Source organism: Pithys albifrons, chromosome Z (assembly GCF_047495875.1).
Source record: "Pithys albifrons albifrons isolate INPA30051 chromosome Z, PitAlb_v1, whole genome shotgun sequence".
Lineage (NCBI taxonomy): Eukaryota > Metazoa > Chordata > Aves > Passeriformes > Thamnophilidae > Pithys > Pithys albifrons.
In genome coordinates this window covers 31112186-31136247 of record NC_092497.1, presented here as the reverse complement: position 1 = coordinate 31136247, position 24062 = coordinate 31112186, and the positions used below count along the sequence as shown (strand labels likewise).

Sequence of the window (24062 nt, the reverse complement as noted above, 5' to 3'; positions counted from 1 at the left end):
ATGAAACGTTTCTTTCTAATTTCAAAGGAAAACTTGAAATAAACTCCAGAGGAACTCACTGGTGCTATCAAGAAAGAGAGTGATTTAAGAAAGACTTTGTAAAAGTGATGTTATAAACAGAGGTGTACATAAGAAACACTTCATAAGCTTCATAAGCTTAGGCAACTTATTAGCTTCACATGTCATTTATGCATTTATTGTATTATATTTTCTTATACTGGGAAGGCAGTAATTGTAGCCTGATAGTTTTTTAACATATTACGTGCTGAATTCATAATGTGTAGTGGAAAACACCAGTGTTCATCTTGTGTGGTAGCAGATTTATCCTGCAATGTGTTGTTTTCATAGGAGCAGCCATCCATTGTGTTGTAGCTGAATTTCTGAAGGCAGAAAAATAGTGAAACTTATTAATATCTTAATAAATATTTAAGCTAGAATAATTTGAGAATTGTATAATGAAGAAACCATACCTTGCCCTTTTCTGACTCAGTGAACCTTGGCACTTTGTAATGCTAGCAGCATGGGATCATTTTAATACCCAAGGATTTGTAATTCTGCAGGGGGCACAAACAATATTATTTGCACTCTGACGCATCCTGCTTCATATACATACTATGCATTAGATATTCCAGACTGAGTCATAAAATTTCCAAAACCCTTATTATGAAAGTTAGCATTTTCATTCAAAGATAAAACATATCAGAAACTCCACAGTGAAGTTAAAACACTATATGCCTTCCTAGTGAGAAACAGAAAAATCCAGCAAAGGACATGTTAGAATCATCTTAAATTTTAACATATCCCTATTAATTATTGTTTAGCATAACAATGTTTGTAGGAAAAATACTGCTGTGCTGGCTAGTTAAAAGCGTTGGTAACGTGAATGCAAGATTATCACTAATATCCCATAAATATTACTGTATCTTTTGAGAAATATCTCACAGATGAGCGTGTGAAACAAAAGAGCACATATTAAAAGTCACCAACTAGGCATTGTGTTTTCTGTCTGCTGCTTTTTTATGAGATGCTATTCTGCCCACCAGTCAGACCCTGCTTCTTAAGGTGGCCAACCAGTTTCAACTCAAGATACATAAGAAGCCAGTGGATGAGGTTGCTATATTGTCCAGAAGGAGGCTTAGTCAACTGTGGTTTCAGTGTTCCCTTTTGGAAAGTGAGCCTTGATAACCTTTTTAGCAATTCCACCTTATGGCTCTTATGCTTGATGAGGTGTGAAATTTGGCTTCAGGAGGTTTGACCCTTGAAACGTAAAATATATGACTCCATCCCATATTCCTTTCTGCACTTCTTTGTTCCTCAGATATGACTGTTGATGTTTCCTTTGTTTAATTTTCTTTAAATCAAGCAAAGAAGTAGCATACGTTTTTGTGAAAGTGTGGGTGGTGGTCTTCTTGCCCAGGCCAATTAGTTGAATTCAGATTTTCTGATGAGGTTGGTGTTTTATTTTTAAATAATTCTTTGGAGGTTTTATATTGAATATACTCTAGTACAGATAGTTTTTTGATACATAATGAAAAACATACGTACTTTAGTGTGTTGAAGGACAAATTACAGCAATTTTCTTGCCTATCAGTTTCTGAAACAAAACTGGAGTGTCAGTAGCATTCCATTTACTCTTTCAGGTAGAACTGCTAAGTCTGTAGGTGGTTGCAAGAGGTGCAATGCCGTATTTGCAATGTGTTTCTTGCCTCCCATACTTGAGTTCATAGGATTACTGTTTGCTTGCCCCTAGGAGCTTGCTGTTAGGCTTTCATAACAACAGGCTGCTGGGGGTACAGTGTTGGAGCTGGTTTGAGGTGATCTCAAAGGGCAATTCAGGTACAATCTTTACTTACTGTATACGATAGCATACATTTGATTCGCTATGCTCTTGAAATAAAACTTAGTGTCACTCTACAGAAGTATTTAATGAACGTTCATAATATTCTCATCAAAGAGTTTTGAGAAACTTGACCCAGCCTTGCATCTACTTTGCCAATTAGGAGAAGGTAGTACAGAGTGACTAGAGGAAAAATAGCCTCACAAGAAGATATTAACTTCTTTTAAGTTTGAAGGAAAATATGTTTGTGCCCAATATGCTGCAAGAATTGTTTGAGACTGATAAGTAGCAGGAATAAATATCTTGAATAATGTTCTCATAGGGTTCCTGAGATCTGTTGTGATCTGATAAAGAAATGCCATTTGAAAAAATTAAAGCTGTCTGGATGAACTCCCACTTCTACAGCGAGGCTTTCCAAGAACTGGAAAAACAGAACTCTTCCTTGTTAATTGTCTTTAAGTATTTTCTTTATTCTCATAGGAAAAAAAGGAATAGTCAGGGTACTCAAGAGTATGTAAAATCAGAGTCTTAAAATACGAAATCTCAAATTACACTGTATTTTTGTACAAAAGAGCATTAATAAAAATAACTATGGGAGCGCATAGTGCATCAAGCATAGTCTTGAAAGATCAAGTTACATATTGTTTCATGCTGGAAGTTTTCTTAATTATGAAATAATATACTTGCTGGCATACATTATAGCTTGTTAAAGGGACTCATTTGGTCTGGGTAATAAACATCATGTCAAACATTATGGCAGGAAAACTAGATTAATATGTTTTGTAATAAGACAGAATTTTTTGTTCTTGAAAACATCTGCCAACTGAATTCACAAGTGAAGACAGAAAATGTCATCAATTCAGTAACATAAATTTGTGGTTTATTTTGACAATAGAAACCAAAGAAAACACTTCCTGATAATCAGCATAGACTATAATATTTTTTTAAATGGTTAAACATAAGCAATTTACTTTTATATAATGTGCCTATGAATGCATATGAATTTTAATACTCTTACTGTTCAGATTTTAACAACCATATTGCCAGCAGATCATTCTAAAAGCATCTGTATTTTAAGGTGTTGAATGAAGGACTGAGTAAAATAGCTAAATATGTATATATATCTTATTTTTAAAAACCACAATTCAATCCTTAGTTATAAATACTACCATTTTTTCTTAGACCACCAGAGGCTGCTCTGTACAAATGGGCTAATGCTTCCCCCAGAAACTTAACACCCTAGCAAACCTTCATTTATTACTGAACTAAACTGAAAATTTGTTGATCTCTAACTTTTTTTCCTATGGAAACAGATCATACAGGCTTAAATGTGACATCATTCCCTCCACCCCTCAAGCGATCTCCCAATCCCTACAGATTTTCACAATGACAGTCTCTATGTTACTTAAAAATGTAAATCAGTATTTATCATTTTCTAAACGGCGTTCACCACTAAAACAAGAATACTGAGTGGGTTCTAAACTGTTACCAAAGGGAAAAGTATAAATTGCATAATTTTGTAGGAATATAAATTTGCGATAATGTTGTCGCCACAATACTTGAAGGATATCAAAAAGGCAATGAAGGAAGAAGTAGGAAGAATCTCTGTCTGAACAACTAATGCGTTCAGGTTTTCTGGGCAAAACGGGTAAATCTTTCTCAGGCGTTTATGCTAGGAATTTTGTCCTTTTTTTTCCACTAAGCTTAGCTGCTTTATTAATTCTTATGGCAAATATTATTTTTACTATAGCACAATCTAGGATAGTACCATTTCTACTAACAGCATATCAATGAAATTAAATTAATTTTTGATGTAACATACTTTGATAAATAATTTTTCCATTTTCTGCAGGAGATTGAATAGGAAAGATCATGTGCAACTAATTAATTTGTTTTACTAAAAATGGGTCCATGAGGATAATTTGTGCCAGTATTTTAGGAAAAACTGGTAAAAGGCAGGTTTATTAATATACAGTGAAGTACATGGTGACTGCTCATAGGCAGGATATCCTGGCAAGCATGCAAGCATAGTTGTGCCATTTCTGCTTATTATTTAGTACAGCTGACATAAAGCATTGCCTGATTGCAGGTCATGGCAGAGTGTCCACTTGCGTGATGTGACCTTCCAGTGCCATGGATTTCTTTCATGTTGAACACTGAGCCATTTGCCAGAATAGCTGTGGTCCCACCAACTGCATCTCTCACCCTATGGCCATACAGATACCTACCTTCTCTCCACCTACCCTCTAACTTGACAAGGTGCATGCCTGCTCTCATCTCGAACCTGTGTGACTACATTAACCTACTGCTGAGACCAAGATAATAAACCCTTTATTCCACAAGAGAAGACAAAATAACAAACTCTAGATAGTCAGCTTCTGAGAGGTAAGGGACACACAGAATGCAGAGAAAGTCTGTGGCAGACCTGGGCATCAGAACTTCAACCTCTAGAGTCTCATGCTGATGTTTATATCACAACGCCAGCGTTACTTTACCTATACCTCTGAAATAACACATGGTTTTACTTTGTCCATATTTACATTTTAAAGCCTGTTACTGCCTTATATTCTTCAGAAATCTCCTTCACTTGTAAACAACAAAATCATCATGGCAATAAAAAACTCCTAAGGATTGCTTAGAAACTACTATTGAATTATTGTTCTTGCCCCATTCAGAGTTGAAAAAAGACTGCACTTCAAGTGCTGGTATATAAATGTGTAGTGACATTCTGAGTGCTCCAGAGACATCTGGAGAGATCTGGCCAATATCTTGCAGCACATGCACCAACAGAGACCTGCACCACGCTGTCCCAGCAGATGGATGCCAAGCATCTACCATGGCACTGAGCACATAGAGTTAGGACTCATCATCATTCCTAAAAGATCAGATAAGCTTTAAGTTCCTATAGTAGTTTCTGTAAATCAGTAAAAACATGTATTTGCCACATTTCATTCTATAGAGGCTACAATGAACAGACATCTTACATTAAATAGCTAACCTATCTAGCAATTACACTACAGTAGTATTCAATAATTTACGCATAAGCTATATTAGCTTGAGCTGCTGACTTAGGTATTTTTAAAAATCCTGAGATTGTAAAGATTTCTTATGGTATGTTTTGTATCTACTAATCCTGAAAAGTTGTATTTGTCTTCTTTTCCTTGAATGATTGAGAAATCAGAGACACAGATAATCACTGAAGGGAAATTCTGCATTTCTTCAAAAGCACTACTGGCTCTTCTCTCTCTTTATTCTGTGTTTCACAAGTATGGATTAATCAAAGAAAAGCATTAAATCAGGGCCATCTAGCCTTGGTGTCTTTCAAACATTCATTACATGATGCTGATAAAATGTCCATTGTTAGATCCGGCTCCTAAGATGTGAGGCAAGCCATATAAGCTGCTGAAAGAAACAACCAGCTTGTATCTCTCCTCCCACCACGAGCTGTGTAGTGCTCCCATGGTGCTGAAAAAGACTCCCTCTCACAGGTCAAATGAGTCCTCTTTCTTTTCAGATGGGATTCAGGCTAGTTAGTGAGGTAATGGTAAAGAAAACTAACTCAGCAGAAAGTGGACCTGCCTTCTTGAAGGCAAAGGTGAATAAAATTATTCAAACTTCTTGTATTCTATTACTACCTGGTTTTGATTGTAGGGTGCAATGAAGGACTGCAAAGACCTTACAGTTCTTCTGGTCCAGTACAGATTGCTCTCTGCACATGTGCTTTACCATTTACCTGAGAGAATCAAAAGATTTTAGCTGATATCTAAAACCAAGGATAATATCCTCTAATCTACTGTGCAATTTTTAATAGTAGATTTCAGTGTGCTTGGGAAAACTGGGAGGAAAAGATTAGCTGGGGCTCAAGTGGCAACATACATCTTTTTGCAAAACTTGGAAATTCTTTACCTTGGGGATCAGTCAGCCATAAGAGCCCTGATATAGAGAGAGATGATGAAAATCAATTTCTGAAATAAATATTTGTAGCCATCTTAAGATGAACGGTACTGTTGCAAAAATAACCCTTTTCTGTGGGGATCTATCACCCCACTGAACCCTTCTAGAAATATTTATGTGGTGCTTGGGAGGATATGAGTGGATTGTACTGCAGTGCGTGCAGATCTAGAAAACATTTGTTAAGTCCTAGGAACTGAATGTCAGCAGCAGGTAACTGGAGCGCAGGACGCACAGTTAGTTCAAGGATTTTTTTCATCTCATATGCTACAGAAAACAAGTGTAAATTCAGGAAAAAAATATAAAGGGAAAACATCTAACTTTTGGAATTAAGATAAATCTGGTAGTTCCCTTGTAGTCTCCTTGGCTGCCTGCAGCAATAGACAGTTGCCAAAGGGGCTAGAAGTAGTGGAGGAAACAGTGGCATGGATCAATGTGGAATAAGCTGCCTGGTTCCTACCCTGCAATTCATAGGTGGCTAGAAGTTGTAAAGTTAAGCATTATAGCACTTCATTCATTACATTTTAAAATCCTTACAAATGAAGGATTTTAACCAAAATCCTTACTTTTTGTGAATTTACCTACTGTGTGGTGTTATTTTGAATTATTTTCATCTCAAAACCAAGGTTTATATTTTTATTAGTTTATTGTTGTCACTCTGCAGGCAAAGAAATATGTCTTGTTGTGAGCTCTGAGGGGAACAGAGTCATGACCTGTGTTCTTGCTATGCCTACAAGAACTCCATAGCTGAGCAACATGTCCTGAGAATTAGCTTTTATCAGTTCCAGACCTGTTAACTTCATTTCCATAGCATCCAGGCAGAAATCTTCCCTAAAGTAGTCTGTTTGACAATTATCTCCATCATTAACTCATCAAAGTTTGGAGAAGTCTTCTCATTCCTTTCTTGGCTGAATCCTTGTTTTATCTTTATCTCCATGTATAAAAGTGGATGCTAAACTGTTTTGTCTTTTGTAGTCGCTGTCAGTAGCAGGTCTTCGCCTGAATAGGCTGCATGCTGTTCAGAAACAATGTTCTACACTTTAACAGTTGATTCTCATGCTCTTTCTCTGTGTTTTTTGATTGGTACTTGGCACAAGGTGAATTTATCAATACCCAGTGAGGTATATTTTCTTTATTTTCAAGTAAAACTTGATCTTTTTTGTTTATTTTCCCAGTAGATGACACTACTTGGAGAAAGTGAGACTGAGGTGAATTTGCAGGTACCAGGAGGTTCGTGTTTTGAGGACGCTTAAGTTTTTCTGAGCTGTTAAGCAGCAGTTTAGGATCCTCTAGTTTGGTCCTTCTTGTAAAAGCATGGAGTGAGAAAAGCATCACAGGAGTACATGTGCAAGTGTGTGCACATAGGCACTACCTACACAGAAGCACACAGCCTACTCACATTCTTGTGTGTTCAGTGTCCTGCAAGCTGGTCAAGATGGGCTCTCATATAATGTGGGATATATATGGGATACATAAGACTGGAAAATTTCCTTTTTCCCAAAAGCAAATCTTGAATCAGTACATGCAGCTGTAGAGTACAGCAAAGATTTAAAATGTGTTCAATTCAGGCAGTAGGCCTTGTACTTCTTAAACATCTGGAGTGTGTTTGTTCTTTTAGACTGGTGTTTGCTTCTAGGATGGTTTTTCATTCCTATCTCCTATGCAACTGAATATTCTGATTTCATGGATCTTGCCAGTTCAGCCTATATCCTATAAAAGTGGGCAGTTGGCATTATCACTTAACTATGTCACAACCACTCTGTTCTTAACCTGAGAAAACAGATGCCTTAATTGCATGAAGATGTTAAGACGACAGATACTTACTTGTTTTAGGGATCTGGTTTGCTGAGGAATTCTTTTGAAGTTAGCAAATTAAGCAATGAAGAAATTTAGCAAAGCTTAATCTGCCTAAGTAATTATGAAAGATTTCTGGGTTCTGCAATTAACTTTGTGATCTTACCCTTTGATAAGTCACTGCCCTCACACATTCCACTTTTCAGGACACCTCTCTAATTTTCTGGGTACTTCTCTTTTCCTTTTTGAAAAATGGACAAAGACATTTGATGACAGAGTCATGTTACTCATCCTTGCACTTTTTGCCAAAAAAGGATAGTCTTAAGTTTAATGTCTGTTGATTATCTCTCAACCCCTTACCAGCAAAAGTGTTGGCTGTATACAAAATTCTCCTCATTGAAATATGTTAGGCTTTCTGACTGCATGAAGGCTCCCACTGCATTGCCTTAAGTGGGCAGATGAATTGTTCTGTGATAGATCTTTAAATAACAGCACCTGATTTGATCATGGAGACCACTTGTCTTAAATACCTTTCTTCTGCTGTTTGCTCTTAGTTCATTATGTTCTTTTACAGTTTCCTTTCCCTTTCTGTTTTGAACTATTCCAGCTGACTGATGGAGTTTGGCTGATGCTTAAATGGATTTTTATCCTGATGGGCACCAGACAGTAGCATCACTGGAGCGGAAGCTGAGATACTGTTATTCTGTTACAATAATGGTAAATAACCACGACATAATTTTCAAACAACACCATGAAGTAAAGCTGTTTCTACCCAAAGATAAAGTGGCCATGCAATGTTCTGGTCTGCTAGACTTTATCTCAAATGTTTGTGTGTTTTGATTTAAAATCTTGGCAAAATGCCAAGTATGAACCAGAGCAATATAGCTCACTCCCCCCCACCAAGGAAAGGGAGTTAAAAACCTGGAAACTTAAAATTTGAAACAAAAACTGGGACATATACTTACACAAAAAAGGGAAAATTAAAAGCAAACTATAATATAACACACATATAGACAGGTAAAAAGAAATAACTGTAACTCCCCACTCCCACCGAAAACAGATCGCACCACCCGAGCCACAAAAACACTCCAAAAGACTCCTCTCAAGAAACATCCAGAAAGAGAGGAGAGAAACCAAGTGTAAGATGTTTACTTCCCTGAACCAAACACAGCTGTGGAGTAGCAGTGAGCGGCAGTGGGGGCTGGTTCCCCAGAACAACACACATGTCCTTGCCAGTCAAGTAGCCATGAAGGAAAGAGAGAGGCACCTCCCTCACTTGTTTTTATACCAGTTTTGACATTAAATGATATATCTCTTTACTTGCTTAAGTCAGGTGATGCTTGTCTCCTCTAATCTACATAACACTATCTGGGCCTACTAAAATTAAGGGCTAATGTAGGCCTAGCTAAAACTAAGGCCAAAACTAGCACATTGTGATTCAAGGTTTGGAGAGCTTTCACAATGTACCTTTTTACACTTCTGTGACACTGAGCACCCTCCTTTTTCTTTTGGTGGAAGGTTATCAAGCACAGCAGTTGTGACCAGTTCTGGCTGACAGTGCTTTGAGAATAGTTTTGGGCTAGTTGACCCTCAGAGGTGCTCTCCAACTGATGTAATTCAATGTTTTTACATTACTAAGTTCCCCCTCAGGCCTCAAAGAAGTATTTGAGCTATGGGTAGACTTTGTGGACATTGCAAAGAGAGGCAAATTTCCCTGTTTCAGAACATTTGGCACTACTGAGGTTGTGGTTGCTCATCCACGTACAAAGAGCAGGTACAGGTGATTTAGACCAGGAAGCTTGCACAGCTGCCAGCATGGTTGATGCCCTGAGGTCTTGCACAGGTACTGCTACAGAAATGCGCTTTGAAAGATAAAAACCCCTCCAGATAGGCGGTGATACTTCTTGGCATTTTTAACACTGGGGTGTTGAGCAAACATTTATGATTTCTTCAGAGATCAAGAAATTGCCTAAGCCAGATCATTGTCTTGAATTTGCTGAAGGACCTTAAAGCAGATCAGCAATAGGAGTTTTTTCACAAATGTTCTCCAGGTGTTATTAGCATGACCATTCTTGAATGATAGAAAGGATACAAGTTACTGTCCACGTCTTTCCTACTCCTTCTCTTATCATCTTCAGGATTTTGCCAACATTCTTAATTTGAGTCCACAAACTTTCATTTTAAACTATAAAGCAGTTCTTGAATTTGAGAAAGAGAATAAACACCCTAGGACCATATGACAATTAAATTGATTATTTGTCAATTATGTGTTTAGAAGTGGATAGACATGGCAGAATTAAAAAGGCTGTACTTTATTGAAGCATTAGTCAACAGTGGTTTAATTAAGCCTGTGCATGACTACTTCTGAGAAGATTTGTCTACACTGCTAATTTCAAGGTGAAACCTAAACCTGTACCTCAGACCAGTGCATTATCTACAGATTGTCTTGAAACCCATTTTCTCTTCATCTTAAAGCTGTGCCTGTGTTCATGAAGGCTAAAAATTATTTAAGATGCTCCTGTCCAGTTTTCTGTGAGTGCTGTTCAGTGCAGACACCTGCATTGCCACCTCCAAAACTAATGCCTGCTGCTTGGTGGAGAGTTGGTTTTGGGTATTCTGGCATTATACTTGTTTATCAGGCGCACTGAATATGATTGCAATATAGAGGCTTTCCAGGGCGTCTGGTACATGGCAGCTATAAATTCATAATGCTCATTGTCCTCTTCATTACTGAACAAAATACAAGATTTAAAATATGTTGTATAGAAACATTTGCTCTAATAGAGCTAACTTTAAAAATTAGAAAAATACGTTAAATATGGATTGTTAAACACTGTTCTGCTGTTATCTCTAAGAGCTATCAGAGTTCTTCTGAAATCTCAGTTAGCCTGAAGATCTGGTTAATCAGGTCCTACAATGCAACCAGGGCTAGGGACAAGTTATCCAGACCATTTTTGGGGTTACAGCTTTTCTGCTGTCACCATTAAGGGCAGATCCTGCAGTTGCAGTTGTCCGTTCCTCTTCATGATCTCTTTCTTCCCCAGTGCAGGATGAAGTCGGTCCTGCATCACCTTTCCTGTTTATCCACCCTTCATTCTCTGTCACTGGGCACTTGGACAGATCGTGGCAATATGGGGATGTAGAACATTGACCTTGATTGGCTGCCAGGTGCTCTAAGCTGCTCTATCACCCCATGCTTGACCAGACAGGGGACATAAAACATGTCAAAAGACTTGTGGCTTGAATTAAGAACAGATAGATCACACAGCAATTACTCTCTTGTGTGAAAGTGAACTCAGGGAAATTAATTTATTTCCAATTGACAACAGAACAACATAATGAGAAGTAAGAATAATCTTAAAGCACCTTCACTCCACCCCTCACTTCCTCTTGGGCTCAATTTCCCTGTCCATTTCTCCACCTTCCACCTTTGAGCAACGGAGGTGCATGCGGAATAGAGGTTGTGGTCAATTCATGTTTTCTCTGCTCTTCCTTACTCACTTCCCATGCTTCAGTGTGGGATATTTGCTTCAGGTGGATATCTGGCCTCCATGGTCCAAGCTCCATGCTGTTGCAGAGCTTTTCTACTGTATCTTCAATGTGTTACCGTGGTGGCTCTACTACCATTGCCAATGGGCTCATCCTTGGTCAGTAACAGTTCCATCTTGAAGCCTTCTAGAACTGGCTCTGTCCACCATGGTGGAAGCTTCTGGAGTCTTCTCACAGAATTCAGCCCTGTAGTTTCCCTTCTACCAAAATCTTGATATGCAAACTTGATACTGAGGATTATGTTATTTCCTCATGCTCTTTTCCTTAAGGTCTTGATTAATATCTATATTATGTACCTTAATGAGCACATTGCTGGCTTCACCCATGGATGCACTCTACCATCTTGATTTTGCCACTCACTCAGTGTAATCTTTTACCTCTCAAATAACAAGAGGTAACAAACCTCCCAGAAGGAAGACCTGAGACACTAAACAGGAGCAGATGCTCAATGAGTAATTCTTCTATCCTTTCCTGATCCATGTTATTTGCTTTGCAACATTGTTGATGACAAAAGGATTTTTTGGGGGGAGGGAGATGCTATGGTGGTGACATGGCAGGTCAAACCCCAGCAAAAGCCAAAGTGGTGTTTAACATTTATTAAAAAAGTGGGGGCACTTTTGTTAGAACATTGTCTGTTTTCATCCTAATGTAACATTTTTCAGCAAACTCAAACTTGCAATGAGAAATGTTGAGGACTAACCTGTAAGACAGATAGTATATGTGCATTGTGGTATATACAACTTCAACAAAAGGAACTGAAAGAGTAGAAATATTCTTCATTAAATCACAGTAAGATCCAAGTGTCTAAAACTAAGTAAGAGTTGATTGAGGGAAGGTTGCATATGTTCAATCTACTTAATCTTTTTTCTTAAATACATCAAACAAATGCCATTTTCTAATAATGGATTAACATGAATGGCATCAAGAACCATTTATAACAGTAACAAAAGTAACATCCATGTGATTTTTGAGAGTTTGTTTTCCTTATCCCACCCACCAGCATAGACATAGATTACATATTTTATATAAGATGCATATTATTCCCAAGATCTTCAGTTATTTTTGTAATTTCTTCTCTGTTGTTTTTCAGTCTGTAGCCTCAATAAGACCCCCTATGTTTAACCTATGCTGCCAGAGTTAGAAGATTGCTCCCAATTTTCCAGTTAGGTCAACCAAAAAAATTTAGATATGATAAAGGGTCAGTGAAAGAAATTCATATCAAAACAACTGCTCACTATGTCATTATGACAACCTTCTGTAACAAATGTTCTTCTGTTTTAACTTATGACAATTAATTGCTAAAAGTAATTTAATCCGACAGTGGCAAAGTGTTGAAAGGTTCCTGAAGACGTCATAAAAGTGACCTTTCTGCCCATGTGCAACCAAAGCCATTTTTAACAAGGAGCCTCAAAACCAGTACAACTTCTTTTGTTCTTTCTTAATGAATTATTGATTTGAAACAATGCTCTGCCAAATATTGTCAGATTAGCTGGATGCCAGCAAGGTCAGAGTGTGACAATCTAGTCCTGATAATCTTATGGTATATAAGAATTCTTTTTTACTTTGAACCTTTTGTTCTGATATCCTGAGAATTACATTTCCTGGCTTTAGCGTTTGTGCTAATTTAAAATACAGCCAAGCTGTCTGTTATGTAGTTGGATATTTTGAATTGTTAAAAAATGACAGTGTGTCAGAAGAAAATTGCTGTTGATCTAATACTAATGATCTTCGACAATGGTAATGCACTACTGCAGCAATGCCAATGCCCTCGCTAATCTGGGTGGAAAAGAGCCTGTTTTAAATCAACACGAGGGAATCACAGGGTTCAAACCAGGCATACAAGCAAGTCCTGAGGTTGTTTAGCAGCTCATTGGGATGAAAGATCATTTCATAATTTACATTACTGTGAAACAAAAATAACCAAGATGAATCTGGATGGGAAAATGGAGAAGCAGAATTCAGGTTTGAATAGCATAACACTCAATTTTCAGATTATTGAAATGAGAATGAACAGAAAATGCAAATCTGAATTTCAGATTATATTTGTCATCTGTTTAGATAATTGTTTTATAAGCTAATGTCAGTTATTTCAAATACGATTAACTATAGTACTTGGTATATTAATGCACTTTAGCAAAGCTTTCTAACTGTGCATTAAATAAATAGTGTATCAGCTTACTTAAAGCACTAAGCACTTTGCTGTCTTTATTAGGAGAAATCAAATATCTTTGGGCCTGTTGAATCTTTCTTTCACTTAAATAACTTCTCTTGAGTATAGGTGATAAATAGAGGCAGAGGAGTGAAGAAGAAGAATGCAGATCAAAGCCATTCTGTTCAGTTTAACTTGTGCAAGGGATGTAAACTCTGTAATAGAGACTTTACAACTGAGATTTTTTCTGAAACCACAGCTGTTAATGAAAATACTAAGTTGTTTTACTTAAACGTGTTGAAATTTGTTAGATTCATTGTTTCCTGTGATGGGGAAATATGCATTTTTCTTGGCAAAAATTCTATTTTTCTTGCAATAGCGTAGTTGAAAAAAGTTCTATTTCTCATTTGTCCTAGTTCAGCAGGAGGGACCAGCTAACCCTGTGTGGGGGTGATCAAAGCTGTGTATTCTACCCCCTCTATTCATTCCCCAAGGACAATGGGCCATTAGCAGCAGCTGCCCAGGGAGCCATTATCACCTTCACACCCAGCCTGAGGGGGGCGGAGCTGCTAATGGGCCATCAACAGCTCAACACCCCCTGGCTCCCAGAGTCAATCACCCATTGTGTGAGTCCCCGCCCAGGGGGAGGGACTGAGTGCTCCCTGAGGGTACATAAGTGGTGGGTAAGAAGACCTCGGGAACTTCTCGTCGGATCCAGAGCAGCAGCAGGACCTCGACAGCAGGAGATCACCACTCTCGCCCAGACCACAGCCCTCGCCTGCACCAACAGGTTTTTCTTTTCCTTTTGCTCTGGACTTGGGGGAGCCACAGGGGTCTCAGCACAAGGGCAAACAAACCCCCTTGGGTTTGTGCCCCAGGACACTGGGTTATACTACTGGGGTATTGTGAGTTGAAAGCAATTTCCCTTGTGTGTCAGTGTTGTTATAATAATATTATTATTAAATTTTAGCTCTGACTTATAATCTCTCTCGTGGTGAGTTCATTTTCCCTTGCTGGTTCACCTTCAAACCAGCACATCTTTTGGCGCCCAACGTGGGGCACGAGAGAGAAGTCAGAACTACAATTTCATTTTGTGTATTTGGGTACAGAAACTCCCTGACTACCATGTTGCTTGATGTATTCATGTGGATGGTGTATCTGGGCCTGTTCATATTTCGACACATGGGGAACCATGTGCCTGTTTTGATGCTCTCTTTAATACCAGGGAGAAGGATCAAAATTGCTTTATTAATATACTATGTTTATGTTGTCATAACATCAGAAGCAATGAATTTCATTGTGAATGTATATTCAGTCTGGTGTGCCTGTCCTGGTTTGGGTTGTTACCTCTGGGGTCTCATTAAAAATAGCACCCAGACTGTGGGGAAAACAGGCGGAGATGGTTACTTCCACCTTTTCACCTCTGCTACAACAATCATTGAAAATATTGAGCTTCCTTTTGATGTTAGGGACAGCATAATCTTGCTGTTAGTGTTGCTTTGTCTCCTCTGTACTGTATACACCATGTTTAGGGTCAGAACTGGGCTCTCTAAGGAGACTTGCTGGAGGCCTGCCCTGGGAGCGGATGATGTTGAGTGGCACGGGAAGTGGGAAGATATGGGCCAGTATTTGGAGACCTTCTCTCCTCAAATGATCTGGAAATTCACCCCGGAACAACTGCAGGACCCTGCAAAAATGCTAAGCTATGTGAAAGGAAGATGCTCTGGTAGTCCCAGAGATGTGCAGCTCACAGCAACCTGCTGGGCCCTGGCCACTGCCTACCGCACACTGCTTGGTGTGGTACAGCATCATCAGGAGGAGGAGAAAAGGAGGAAATCCACAGGCGCCATGTCCACCCAGACCATGACTGAGCCAGAGAGGAAGAGAGATACATCAACTAGCGCCATGTCCACCCAAACCATGACTGAGCCAGGGAGGAAGAGAGATACATCAACTAGCGCCATGTCCACCCAGACCATGACTGAGCCAGAGAGGAAGAGAGATACATCAACCAGCACCATGTCCACACAAACCATGGAGGAGCCAGAAGGACAACAGAAACCGATAGCAGTTGCCCCTGTCCAGAAAAGAAAATCAAAGACCAAATCAGTTCGTATAGTGCATGACGAGGAAGAGTCAGGACCTTCATCTCAAGCAGAAGAAATGGAGCCAGAAATAATCACCCGGTCCCTATCCCTGGGAGAGCTGCGTGAGCTCCGGAGAGAGTTCACACGACAGGCAAATGAGTCCATCTTGACCTGGCTACTTCGAATCTGGGATGCTGCAGCCAATGATACCATTCTAGATGGGAGTGAGGCAAGGCAGCTGGGATCCCTGTCTCGAGATGTTGTCATTGATCAGGGCATTGGAAAGAGACAGGAAACTCTCAGCCTCTGGCGGCGACTGTTGTCAAGCGTGAGGGAGAGATATCTTTGTAAGGAGGACCTCCACGTACAGCAAGGACAGTGGAACACGATGGAACAAGGTATCCGGTGCTTAAGGGAATTAGCCGTACTGGAGATAATCTTTTCAGAGGATGAGAGATTCCCTAAAAGTCCAGATGGTGTCCAGTGCACATCCCAGATGTGGTTAAAATTTGCACGACTTGGGCCAGAAATGTATTCTCGCTACCTTGCAACATTGCAGTGGAGAGAGGGAGAAGACAAGGTGGGTGCACTGGTCAGCAAACTCAGGATTTATGAAGACACTGTCACCGCTCCATTACGAGCCCATGTCTCAGCTGTGGAAACAAAACTGGCTGAACTGGAAGAGAAGATTAAGGAAGGACTCTTCCATATCTCTCCAGAACAAACAAGAGTCTCCGCCATCAGAAGCAGGCGTCTTCCAGCTAAGGAGAAAGGGTACACTCCACGCGGCAATCTGTGGTTTTACCTCCATGAGCATGGAGAAGATATGAGGAAGTGGGATGGGAAACCCACCTCTTCCTTAGCAGCTCGGGTACGTGAATTGCAAAGAGGCACAAGTAACACAGGGAATTCTTCAAGGTTGAAGGCTGCTCCGGTCTCTCGTGGGCAAGGCTCCAGACAGTATAGGAATGATGATGTTATGCCCGATCCTCTTGAAGGAACCTCCCGGTCATATTCACAGGGAGAGCGCAGTGAATACCATGACCAGAACTAGGGGGGCCCTGCCTCTAGCCAGGTAGAGGAGAGGGACAATCGGGTTTATTGGACTGTGTGGATTCGGTGGCCTGGCTCATCAGACCCACAGAAATACAAAGCTTTAGTGGACACTGGCGCACAATGCACGTTGATGCCATCAGGATACGTCGGGGCAGAATCCATCTCTATTTCTGGGGTAACAGGGGGATCCCAACAGCTGACTGTACTGGAAGCTGAAGTCAGCTTGACTGGCAAGGAATGGCATAGACACCCCATTGTGACTGGTCCAGAAGCCCCGTGTATCCTTGGCATAGACTACCTGAGGAATGGATATTTCAAAGACCCAAAGGGACTGCGTTGGGCCTTTGGCATAGCTGCTGTGGAGACAGAGGAAATCAGACAGCTGAGCACCTTGCCTGGCCTCTCAGAGGACCCTTCTGCTGTAGGACTGCTGAAAGTTGAAGAACAATTGGTACCGCTGGCCACAGCCACAGTGCACCGTCGGCAATACCGCACTGACCGAGACTCTGTGACCCCCATACACAAGATGATTCGTGAGCTGGAGAGCCAAGGGGTGGTCAGCAAGACTCACTCACCCTTTAATAGCCCCATATGGCCAGTACGAAAGTCCAGTGGAGAGTGGAGGCTGACGGTGGATTACCGTGGTCTCAATGAGGTCACACCCCCCCTGAGTGCCGCTGTGCCGGACATGCTGGAGCTTCAGTATGAGCTGGAGTCCAAGGCAGCCAAGTGGTATGCCACCATCGACATTGCCAATGCCTTTTTCTCCATTCCGTTGGCAGCAGAGTGCAGGCCGCAGTTCGCTTTCACCTGGAAGGGGGTGCAGTACACCTGGAATCGACTGCCCCAGGGGTGGAAACACAGTCCCACCATTTGCCATGGACTGATCCAGACTGCATTGGAAAAGAGTGAGGCTCCAGAACATCTACAGTACATCGATGACATCATTGTATGGGGGAACACAGCAGAGGAGGTTTTTGAGAAAGGAAAGAAGATAATCCAGATTCTCCTATGAGCTGGTTTTGCCATTAAACGAAGTAAGGTCAAGGGACCTGCTCAGGAAATTCAGTTCCTAGGAGTGAAGTGGCAAGACGGGCGTCGTCAGATTCCAACAGAGGTGATCAACAAAATAGCAGCTATGTCCCCACCGACCAGCAAGAAGGAAACTCAGGCTTTCCTAGGCGCCGTGGGCTTTTGGAGGATGCATATCCCTGAGTACAGTCAGATTGTAAGCCCTCTCTACCTTGTGACACGGAAGAAAAATGATTTCCAGTGGGGCCCTGAACAACAACAAGCCTTTGAGCAGATTAAACAGGAGATTACCCATGCAGTAGCCCTTGGGCCAGTCAGGACAGGACAGGATGTGAAGAATGTGCTCTACACTGCAGCCGGGGAGAATGGCCCATCCTGGAGCCTCTGGCAGAAAGTACCTGGGGAGACTCGAGGACGACCGCTGGGATTCTGGAGTCGGGGATACAAAGGATCTGAGGCCAGCTACACCCCAACTGAGAAAGAGATCCTGGCAGCTTATGAAGGAGTTCGAGCTGCCTCAGAAGTGATTGGCACTGAGGCACAGCTCATCCTGGCACCCCGACTACCAGTGTTGGGCTGGATGTTCAAAGGAAAAGCTCCTTCTACCCATCACGCCACTGATGCCACATGGAGTAAGTGGATCGCTCTGATCACGCAGCGAACCCGGATAGGGAATCCTAATCTCCCGGAGATTTTAGAAATCATCACCAACTGGCCGGAAGGTGAGAGTTTCGGATTGTCCTCTGAAGAAGAAGAGGAGCAGGTGACACGAGCTGAGGAGGCCCCACCATATAACCAGCTACCAGAAGAGGAGAAGCAATATGCTCTCTTCACAGATGGCTCCTGCCGCATTGTAGGGACAAGCTGGAAATGGAAAGCAGCTGTATGGAGTCCTACACGTCGAGTTGCAGAAGCAACTGAAGGACAAGGTGGATCAAGTCAGGTTGCAGAGCTGAAAGCTGTTCAGCTGGCTTTGGATATCACTGAACGAGAGAAGTGGCCAAGATTCTACCTTTACACTGACTCGTGGATGGTGGCCAATGCTCTGTGGGGATGGCTGGAGCGCTGGAGAAAGGCCGGCTGGCAGCGCAAAGGGAAACCCATCTGGGCGGCTGAGATGTGGCAGGACATCGCTGCCCGGGTAGAGAAGCTGAGTGTGAAGGTCCGTCACGTAGATGCTCATGTACCCAAGAGCCGGGCTAATGAGGAGCATCGTAACAACGAGCAGGTGGATCGAGCTGCCAAGATTGAAGTCTCTCAGGTAGATCTGGATTGGCAGCATAAAGGTGAATTGTTTCTAGCCCGATGGGCCCATGATGCCTCTGGTCATCAAGGCAGAGATGCGACATACAGATGGGCTCGTGACCGAGGGGTGGATCTAACCATGGACAGTGTCTCACAGGTTATCCACGACTGTGACACATGTGCTGCCATCAAGCAGGCCAAGCGGGTGAAGCCTCTATGGTATGGTGGACGGTGGTCGAAATACAGGTATGGGGAAGCCTGGCAAGTTGATTACATCACACTTCCCCAAACACGCCAAAGCAAGCACTACGTGCTGACCATGGTAGAGGCAACCACTGGATGGCTGGAAACATACCCCGTATCTCACGCCACTGCCCGGAATACCATCCTGGGCCTTGAGAAACAAGTCCTGTGGAGACACGGCACCCCAGAGAGAATAGAGTCTGACAACGGCACCCACTTCAAGAACAGCCTCATAGACACCTGGGCCAGAGAGCACGGCATTGAGTGGGTGTATCATATCCCCTACCATGCTCCAGCTGCCGGGAAAGTTGAGCGATGTAATGGACTGCTGAAAACAACCTTGAAGGCGTTGGGTGGGGGAACTTTCAAACACTGGGAGCTGCATTTGGCAAAGGCCACCTGATTGGTCAACACTCGGGGCTCCATCAATCGAGCTGGCCCTGCCCAATCAGAACTCTTGAATACTGTAGATGGAGATAAAGTCCCTGTGGTCCATATGAGAGGTATGTTGGGAAAGACTGTTTGGGTTAGCCCCACCTCAAACAAAGGCAAACCCATCCGAGGGATTGTCTTTGCTCAAGGACCTGGTTGCACTTGGTGGGTAATGCAAAAAGATGGAGAAACACGTTGTGTACCACAAGGGGACCTAATTTTGAGCGAGAAGAGTTTGTAATGTTTCATTGCATATATGTATATATATATGTATAGGTAAAAAGGGGATTAATTTGGGAATGACTAGATGGAGTAGAATAAGGGGTGGATAATGTCCTAGTTCAGCAGGAGGGACCAGCTAACCCTGTGTGGGGGTGATCAAAGCTGTGTATTCTACCCCCTCTATTCATTCCCCAAGGACAATGGGCCATTAGCAGCAGCTGCCCAGGGAGCCATTATCACCTTCACACCCAGCCTGAGGGGGGCGGAGCTGCTAATGGGCCATCAACAGCTCAACACCCCCTGGCTCCCAGAGTCAATCACCCATTGTGTGAGTCCCCGCCCAGGGGGAGGGACTGAGTGCTCCCTGAGGGTACATAAGTGGTGGGTAAGAAGACCTCGGGTACTTCTCGTCGGATCCAGAGCAGCAGCAGGACCTCGACAGCAGGAGATCACCGCTCTCGCCCAGACCACAGCCCTCGCCTGCACCAACAGGTTTTTCTTTTCCTTTTGCTCTGGACTTGGGGGAGCCACAGGGGTCTCAGCACAAGGGCAAACAAACCCCCTTGGGTTTGTGCCCCAGGACACTGGGTTATACTGCTGGGGTATTGTGAGTTGAAAGCAATTTCCCTTGTGTGTCAGTGTTGTTATAATAATATTATTATTAAATTTTAGCTCTGACTTATAATCTCTCTCGTGGTGAGTTCATTTTCCCTTGCTGGTTCACCTTCAAACCAGCACATCATTACAATATGTAAACACACTGAAAGAACTGGAAAGTAAAATAGGTTTTAAGTACTTCAGGAAATAGAAAAATAACACTTCTGCATGACTTCCTTTAAGAGTTTTTGAATGGTTCAGATGCATTCATTTTGAAAGAAATTGCTTTTAGTATTGAGAAAAATGCATGTAATCATTTAAATGACTGGCCTGATCTCTCTCTTTGTGTCTTGTGAAGATAGTTCTTTTTATAAAACTATTGTATTCATTTTTATTTACTTGTCCTCACAATTAATCTGTTAGTTGCCAGAAACATGACTGGTAGGGAAGACATCTGTGAAGATACAACCTGATAGTTTGCTTAAGAAATATTCTTTTTTTCTTATAATTTGACAGAAAAGTCTGTCTTTGGTGATGTTCATTACATTAGGCAGAAGTATGTTGTGGGCAGAGTATTGATCCCTGAGATTGAGTTGTTTGGAAAGAAAAATTTATAGGAGATGTAAAAAAGAAGCATGTAAAATTACATATCCATAACAATAGTATTGTAGCCAAATGCAACTTCTCCAATCTTTGAATATTTTTATCAGTGAGTCTCTTTGGCCAAACTGCCATAGTTATTAGTTAAAATAGAATGGGTAGGTCCACCTGCAGGTACCATGTTTAGAAGCATCATAGCATGGGGATTTTCTTGTGAACTGCGTTGGTATTTGTCAGTTGCCATGGTATGACTGTGCATATAGGACTGATCTGAGGAATTGTTATTACACTGCCAGTCTGATTAGCTTCCCCATGCAGGATTTCCAGTTTGCCAGAACATGGTGCTTCTAATTCAGGCTTCCTTCACCTGGAATCCTGCAAGTTATATGGAAAAGGGAAAAATATACAAAAATAAAAAGTGGAAAAGTCTGTCAGAGACCTAAAACAGAAATCCGTTATTTTTTTCTGAAGTAAAACTTCCTTTGTTTCATTTCACTCCTTCCTCCTAGTCTCTTCCCCTTCGCATCGTGGTAACTCAGCAATGAGCTTGCCCCCAGGCTAAATAAAGCAAATGTCCTATTTGTGTTTCTTTACATTCTTGTCTTAATAATAGAAGAATTAGCTGATGTGTCTTTTACCACATTGGTCAATCTGGAAACAATATAAACAATAAGTATACTGCAGATATTCAGGGGCAAGATCTCTTTGGAAGGAATGCTTTTAATTATGTCCTCTGCAGCTCAATAGAGAGCAACTGTTGCATGAAAAAAACCCAAACCAAAAGTTGCGAAAAATAAAACAAACGAAACAAAACAAAAAAACCCCAAACATCTCTGCTTATTGAAAATTCCAACCCTCAAGTATTTGGTGAAGATAATAATTAAGAGCCACTAAGAAGCTAATTTTGTCTTATTTTTTCTGGTTTTTATCTCCTTTCCTGTACTTACTAGAAGACAGAGTCATGATGGCAGGACATGCCAGACTCCAAAGTAATAATGGGAAAATCCACACCAGAACAACAGCCTGACAAACTTGTCTTATCCTGGCTGACAAGCAGGTGCTTTAATCAAGGAGATGATGATATAATAACATTTGAGACTTAAGTAATTTAGCCTGAAATCTGGGGTTTACTTTGTAAACAGCAAACCCTTGCAAGTTAGCAAGTCACTTAAATTTCCAAATAAAAAGCTGAGGAAGTAAGCCTCTGCTGAATTGTTGCATACTGAACAACATGGGTAATTTTTGCTGCTTTCTTTGTTTATTTTTGTATGGATCTGCAGCCAAACTTGTCCTGTTCAGCTCTCAGTTCCAATGCAAATCTAAGAAATACCACTTGCAACACTGGCCTTTTAAAAACACTGGTATATACTTGTAATATCTGCATGGTCCTAACGTGGCGGCTCTCCGAAGGCCTCCTGTGAAGACCAACATTTGCCAAAACAAAAATATAGTATTAGGTTAGTGAAAGCTGAGACCACTGGCACATCTCTGAAGAACAGCTGTGGGCACTGACAGCATCTCTCTGTGGCTTCAAGCCATTGCTGAACATTTTTCAGGTCTGTTGAAATATTTTAGGTGAGGGATCAGAGGCAGGTCCTGTGGGCAAGAGAGTGGAAAGAGGGATTTGATTTCCAGGATCAGCTGGTTTCTCACTGAGCAGAGGTAGTCGGAGTGCTTTGGAAACAGGAAAAGAGTGGGTTTGGGGGTTTTTTTGAATCCAGAAGTAGCTCCAGATTATTGGTTGGGAAGTGTATTAGTTGAGAGATTAGATGAGAAAATGCTTTTCTGGTCTGGAGTTGCTTTGTTTTTAATCTTGTGTGTAACAAAGTTGGATGTAAAAGGGAAAAGTAGTTTCCTTCTGCTGCCCCAGATCTTGTTAAGTCCAAGCTCGCTCTTTTCCCATGGATATATAGGATAAGTCTGCGTTTTATTTCCTGACCACCATCACCAGGGAAAGCCCAGTGTACATCTGAAGTGTGAAAAGTGGGACAGGGTCTGAAGTTGGTTTGGATGACAGTTGTGGTGGGAGATGGGGAGAACAGAGGCCCAGGGGAAGAGCCAAAACACAAAACATGAAATACATGGCTAGACATAACCAGTCTTGCATTAGCTAAACCTGTAATTTTAAGCCTAATCTTAGAAGTCATGCCATAACAAAATGCTGGTATCACCACTTCCTACCAAGCCAGCCCTTCATCCCCTCTGCACTGGTGGAAGCAATTTACTTATAGTCTTACTTTGCCAGATGCAATTTTGCTTCACATCTTTTATTTGGCTGTTAGATGTGCCAGATATTGCACATTTCATACAATACTTGTTCATTTGGCAGGACTTTTGGGATCACCTGCTTTTCTGATAAATTTCAGCAATTTTGAAGGTGGCACTGCTCTATCTCTAACTTAATATTTTGTGTATTTAATTGCAATATGTAAAGCTTCTAGTTTTCCTTTGTGCTGCTGACTGTACACACATGACATTACTAGGCCTTTATAAGCAATATTCAGAATGCTTTCATCATGGAGTCATCTCAAATAGATTTCAGAATAAGGCAGAGATCTTTAATACAAAAAAAAAAGCAACTTAAAGTCACTTTGCCACATTGCTTTCTGAAGGCATGTACTGAATAATAACCTTGGGTATGCTATTTGTACCTGCAGCTCCACCAATGAACAGATTTAGTTATTGTGACACCTGATGTCTCCTTCTGTCTCAAAATTAGGTGCTATTTACTGCTAGAGTATGTATCTTGTCTCCATCTCAGAATGTGCTCTTAAAAATATAGTATTTTTTTTATTTTGTCACTTCTTTGTCCAAGAGAAGTGGGAGAGTCTGGCATTTTTACATCTGAAGGCTTATGATTTAATCTCTGCTAAGGTCATAAGTAAGGAATTTCTGAATACATATGAATACAGATGCTGAATAAAATAACATCTCTCACTGATCATGCATTTCTGTGATTTTAGTGTGGAACAATTGCAGATTCACTGCTCTGTGTTTCCATAGAGCTGCACCAGATATTGGTGGCATGAGCCCACTCTGCCACTTGCACAGCTGATCAAATCTTTCTGGGCTTTGTGGTTTTAATAAGGCAAGGTATGCAAATAAAATCCATACAGAGTCTGTAGAAGAAGGGAGGAAAAAACATGTTCTCTGTTCAGACTTTCAAGGCCAAAGCATCAGATGTCTATGATTTTATCTCTTCTCTTATCTCTTGTTTTCTCTCAAGTTGTCTCTTTCTCACTCAACTCAGGACAGAGCAACTAAAAAA

General features: G+C 41.2%; 1 protein-coding gene across 7 annotated transcripts in view; it reads left to right on the top strand.

The window, feature by feature from the left end:
• ARB2A (ARB2 cotranscriptional regulator A) overlaps positions 1–24062 on the top strand; it is a 304397-nt gene that overhangs the window by 141106 nt on the left and 139229 nt on the right. The window lies entirely within an intron of this gene.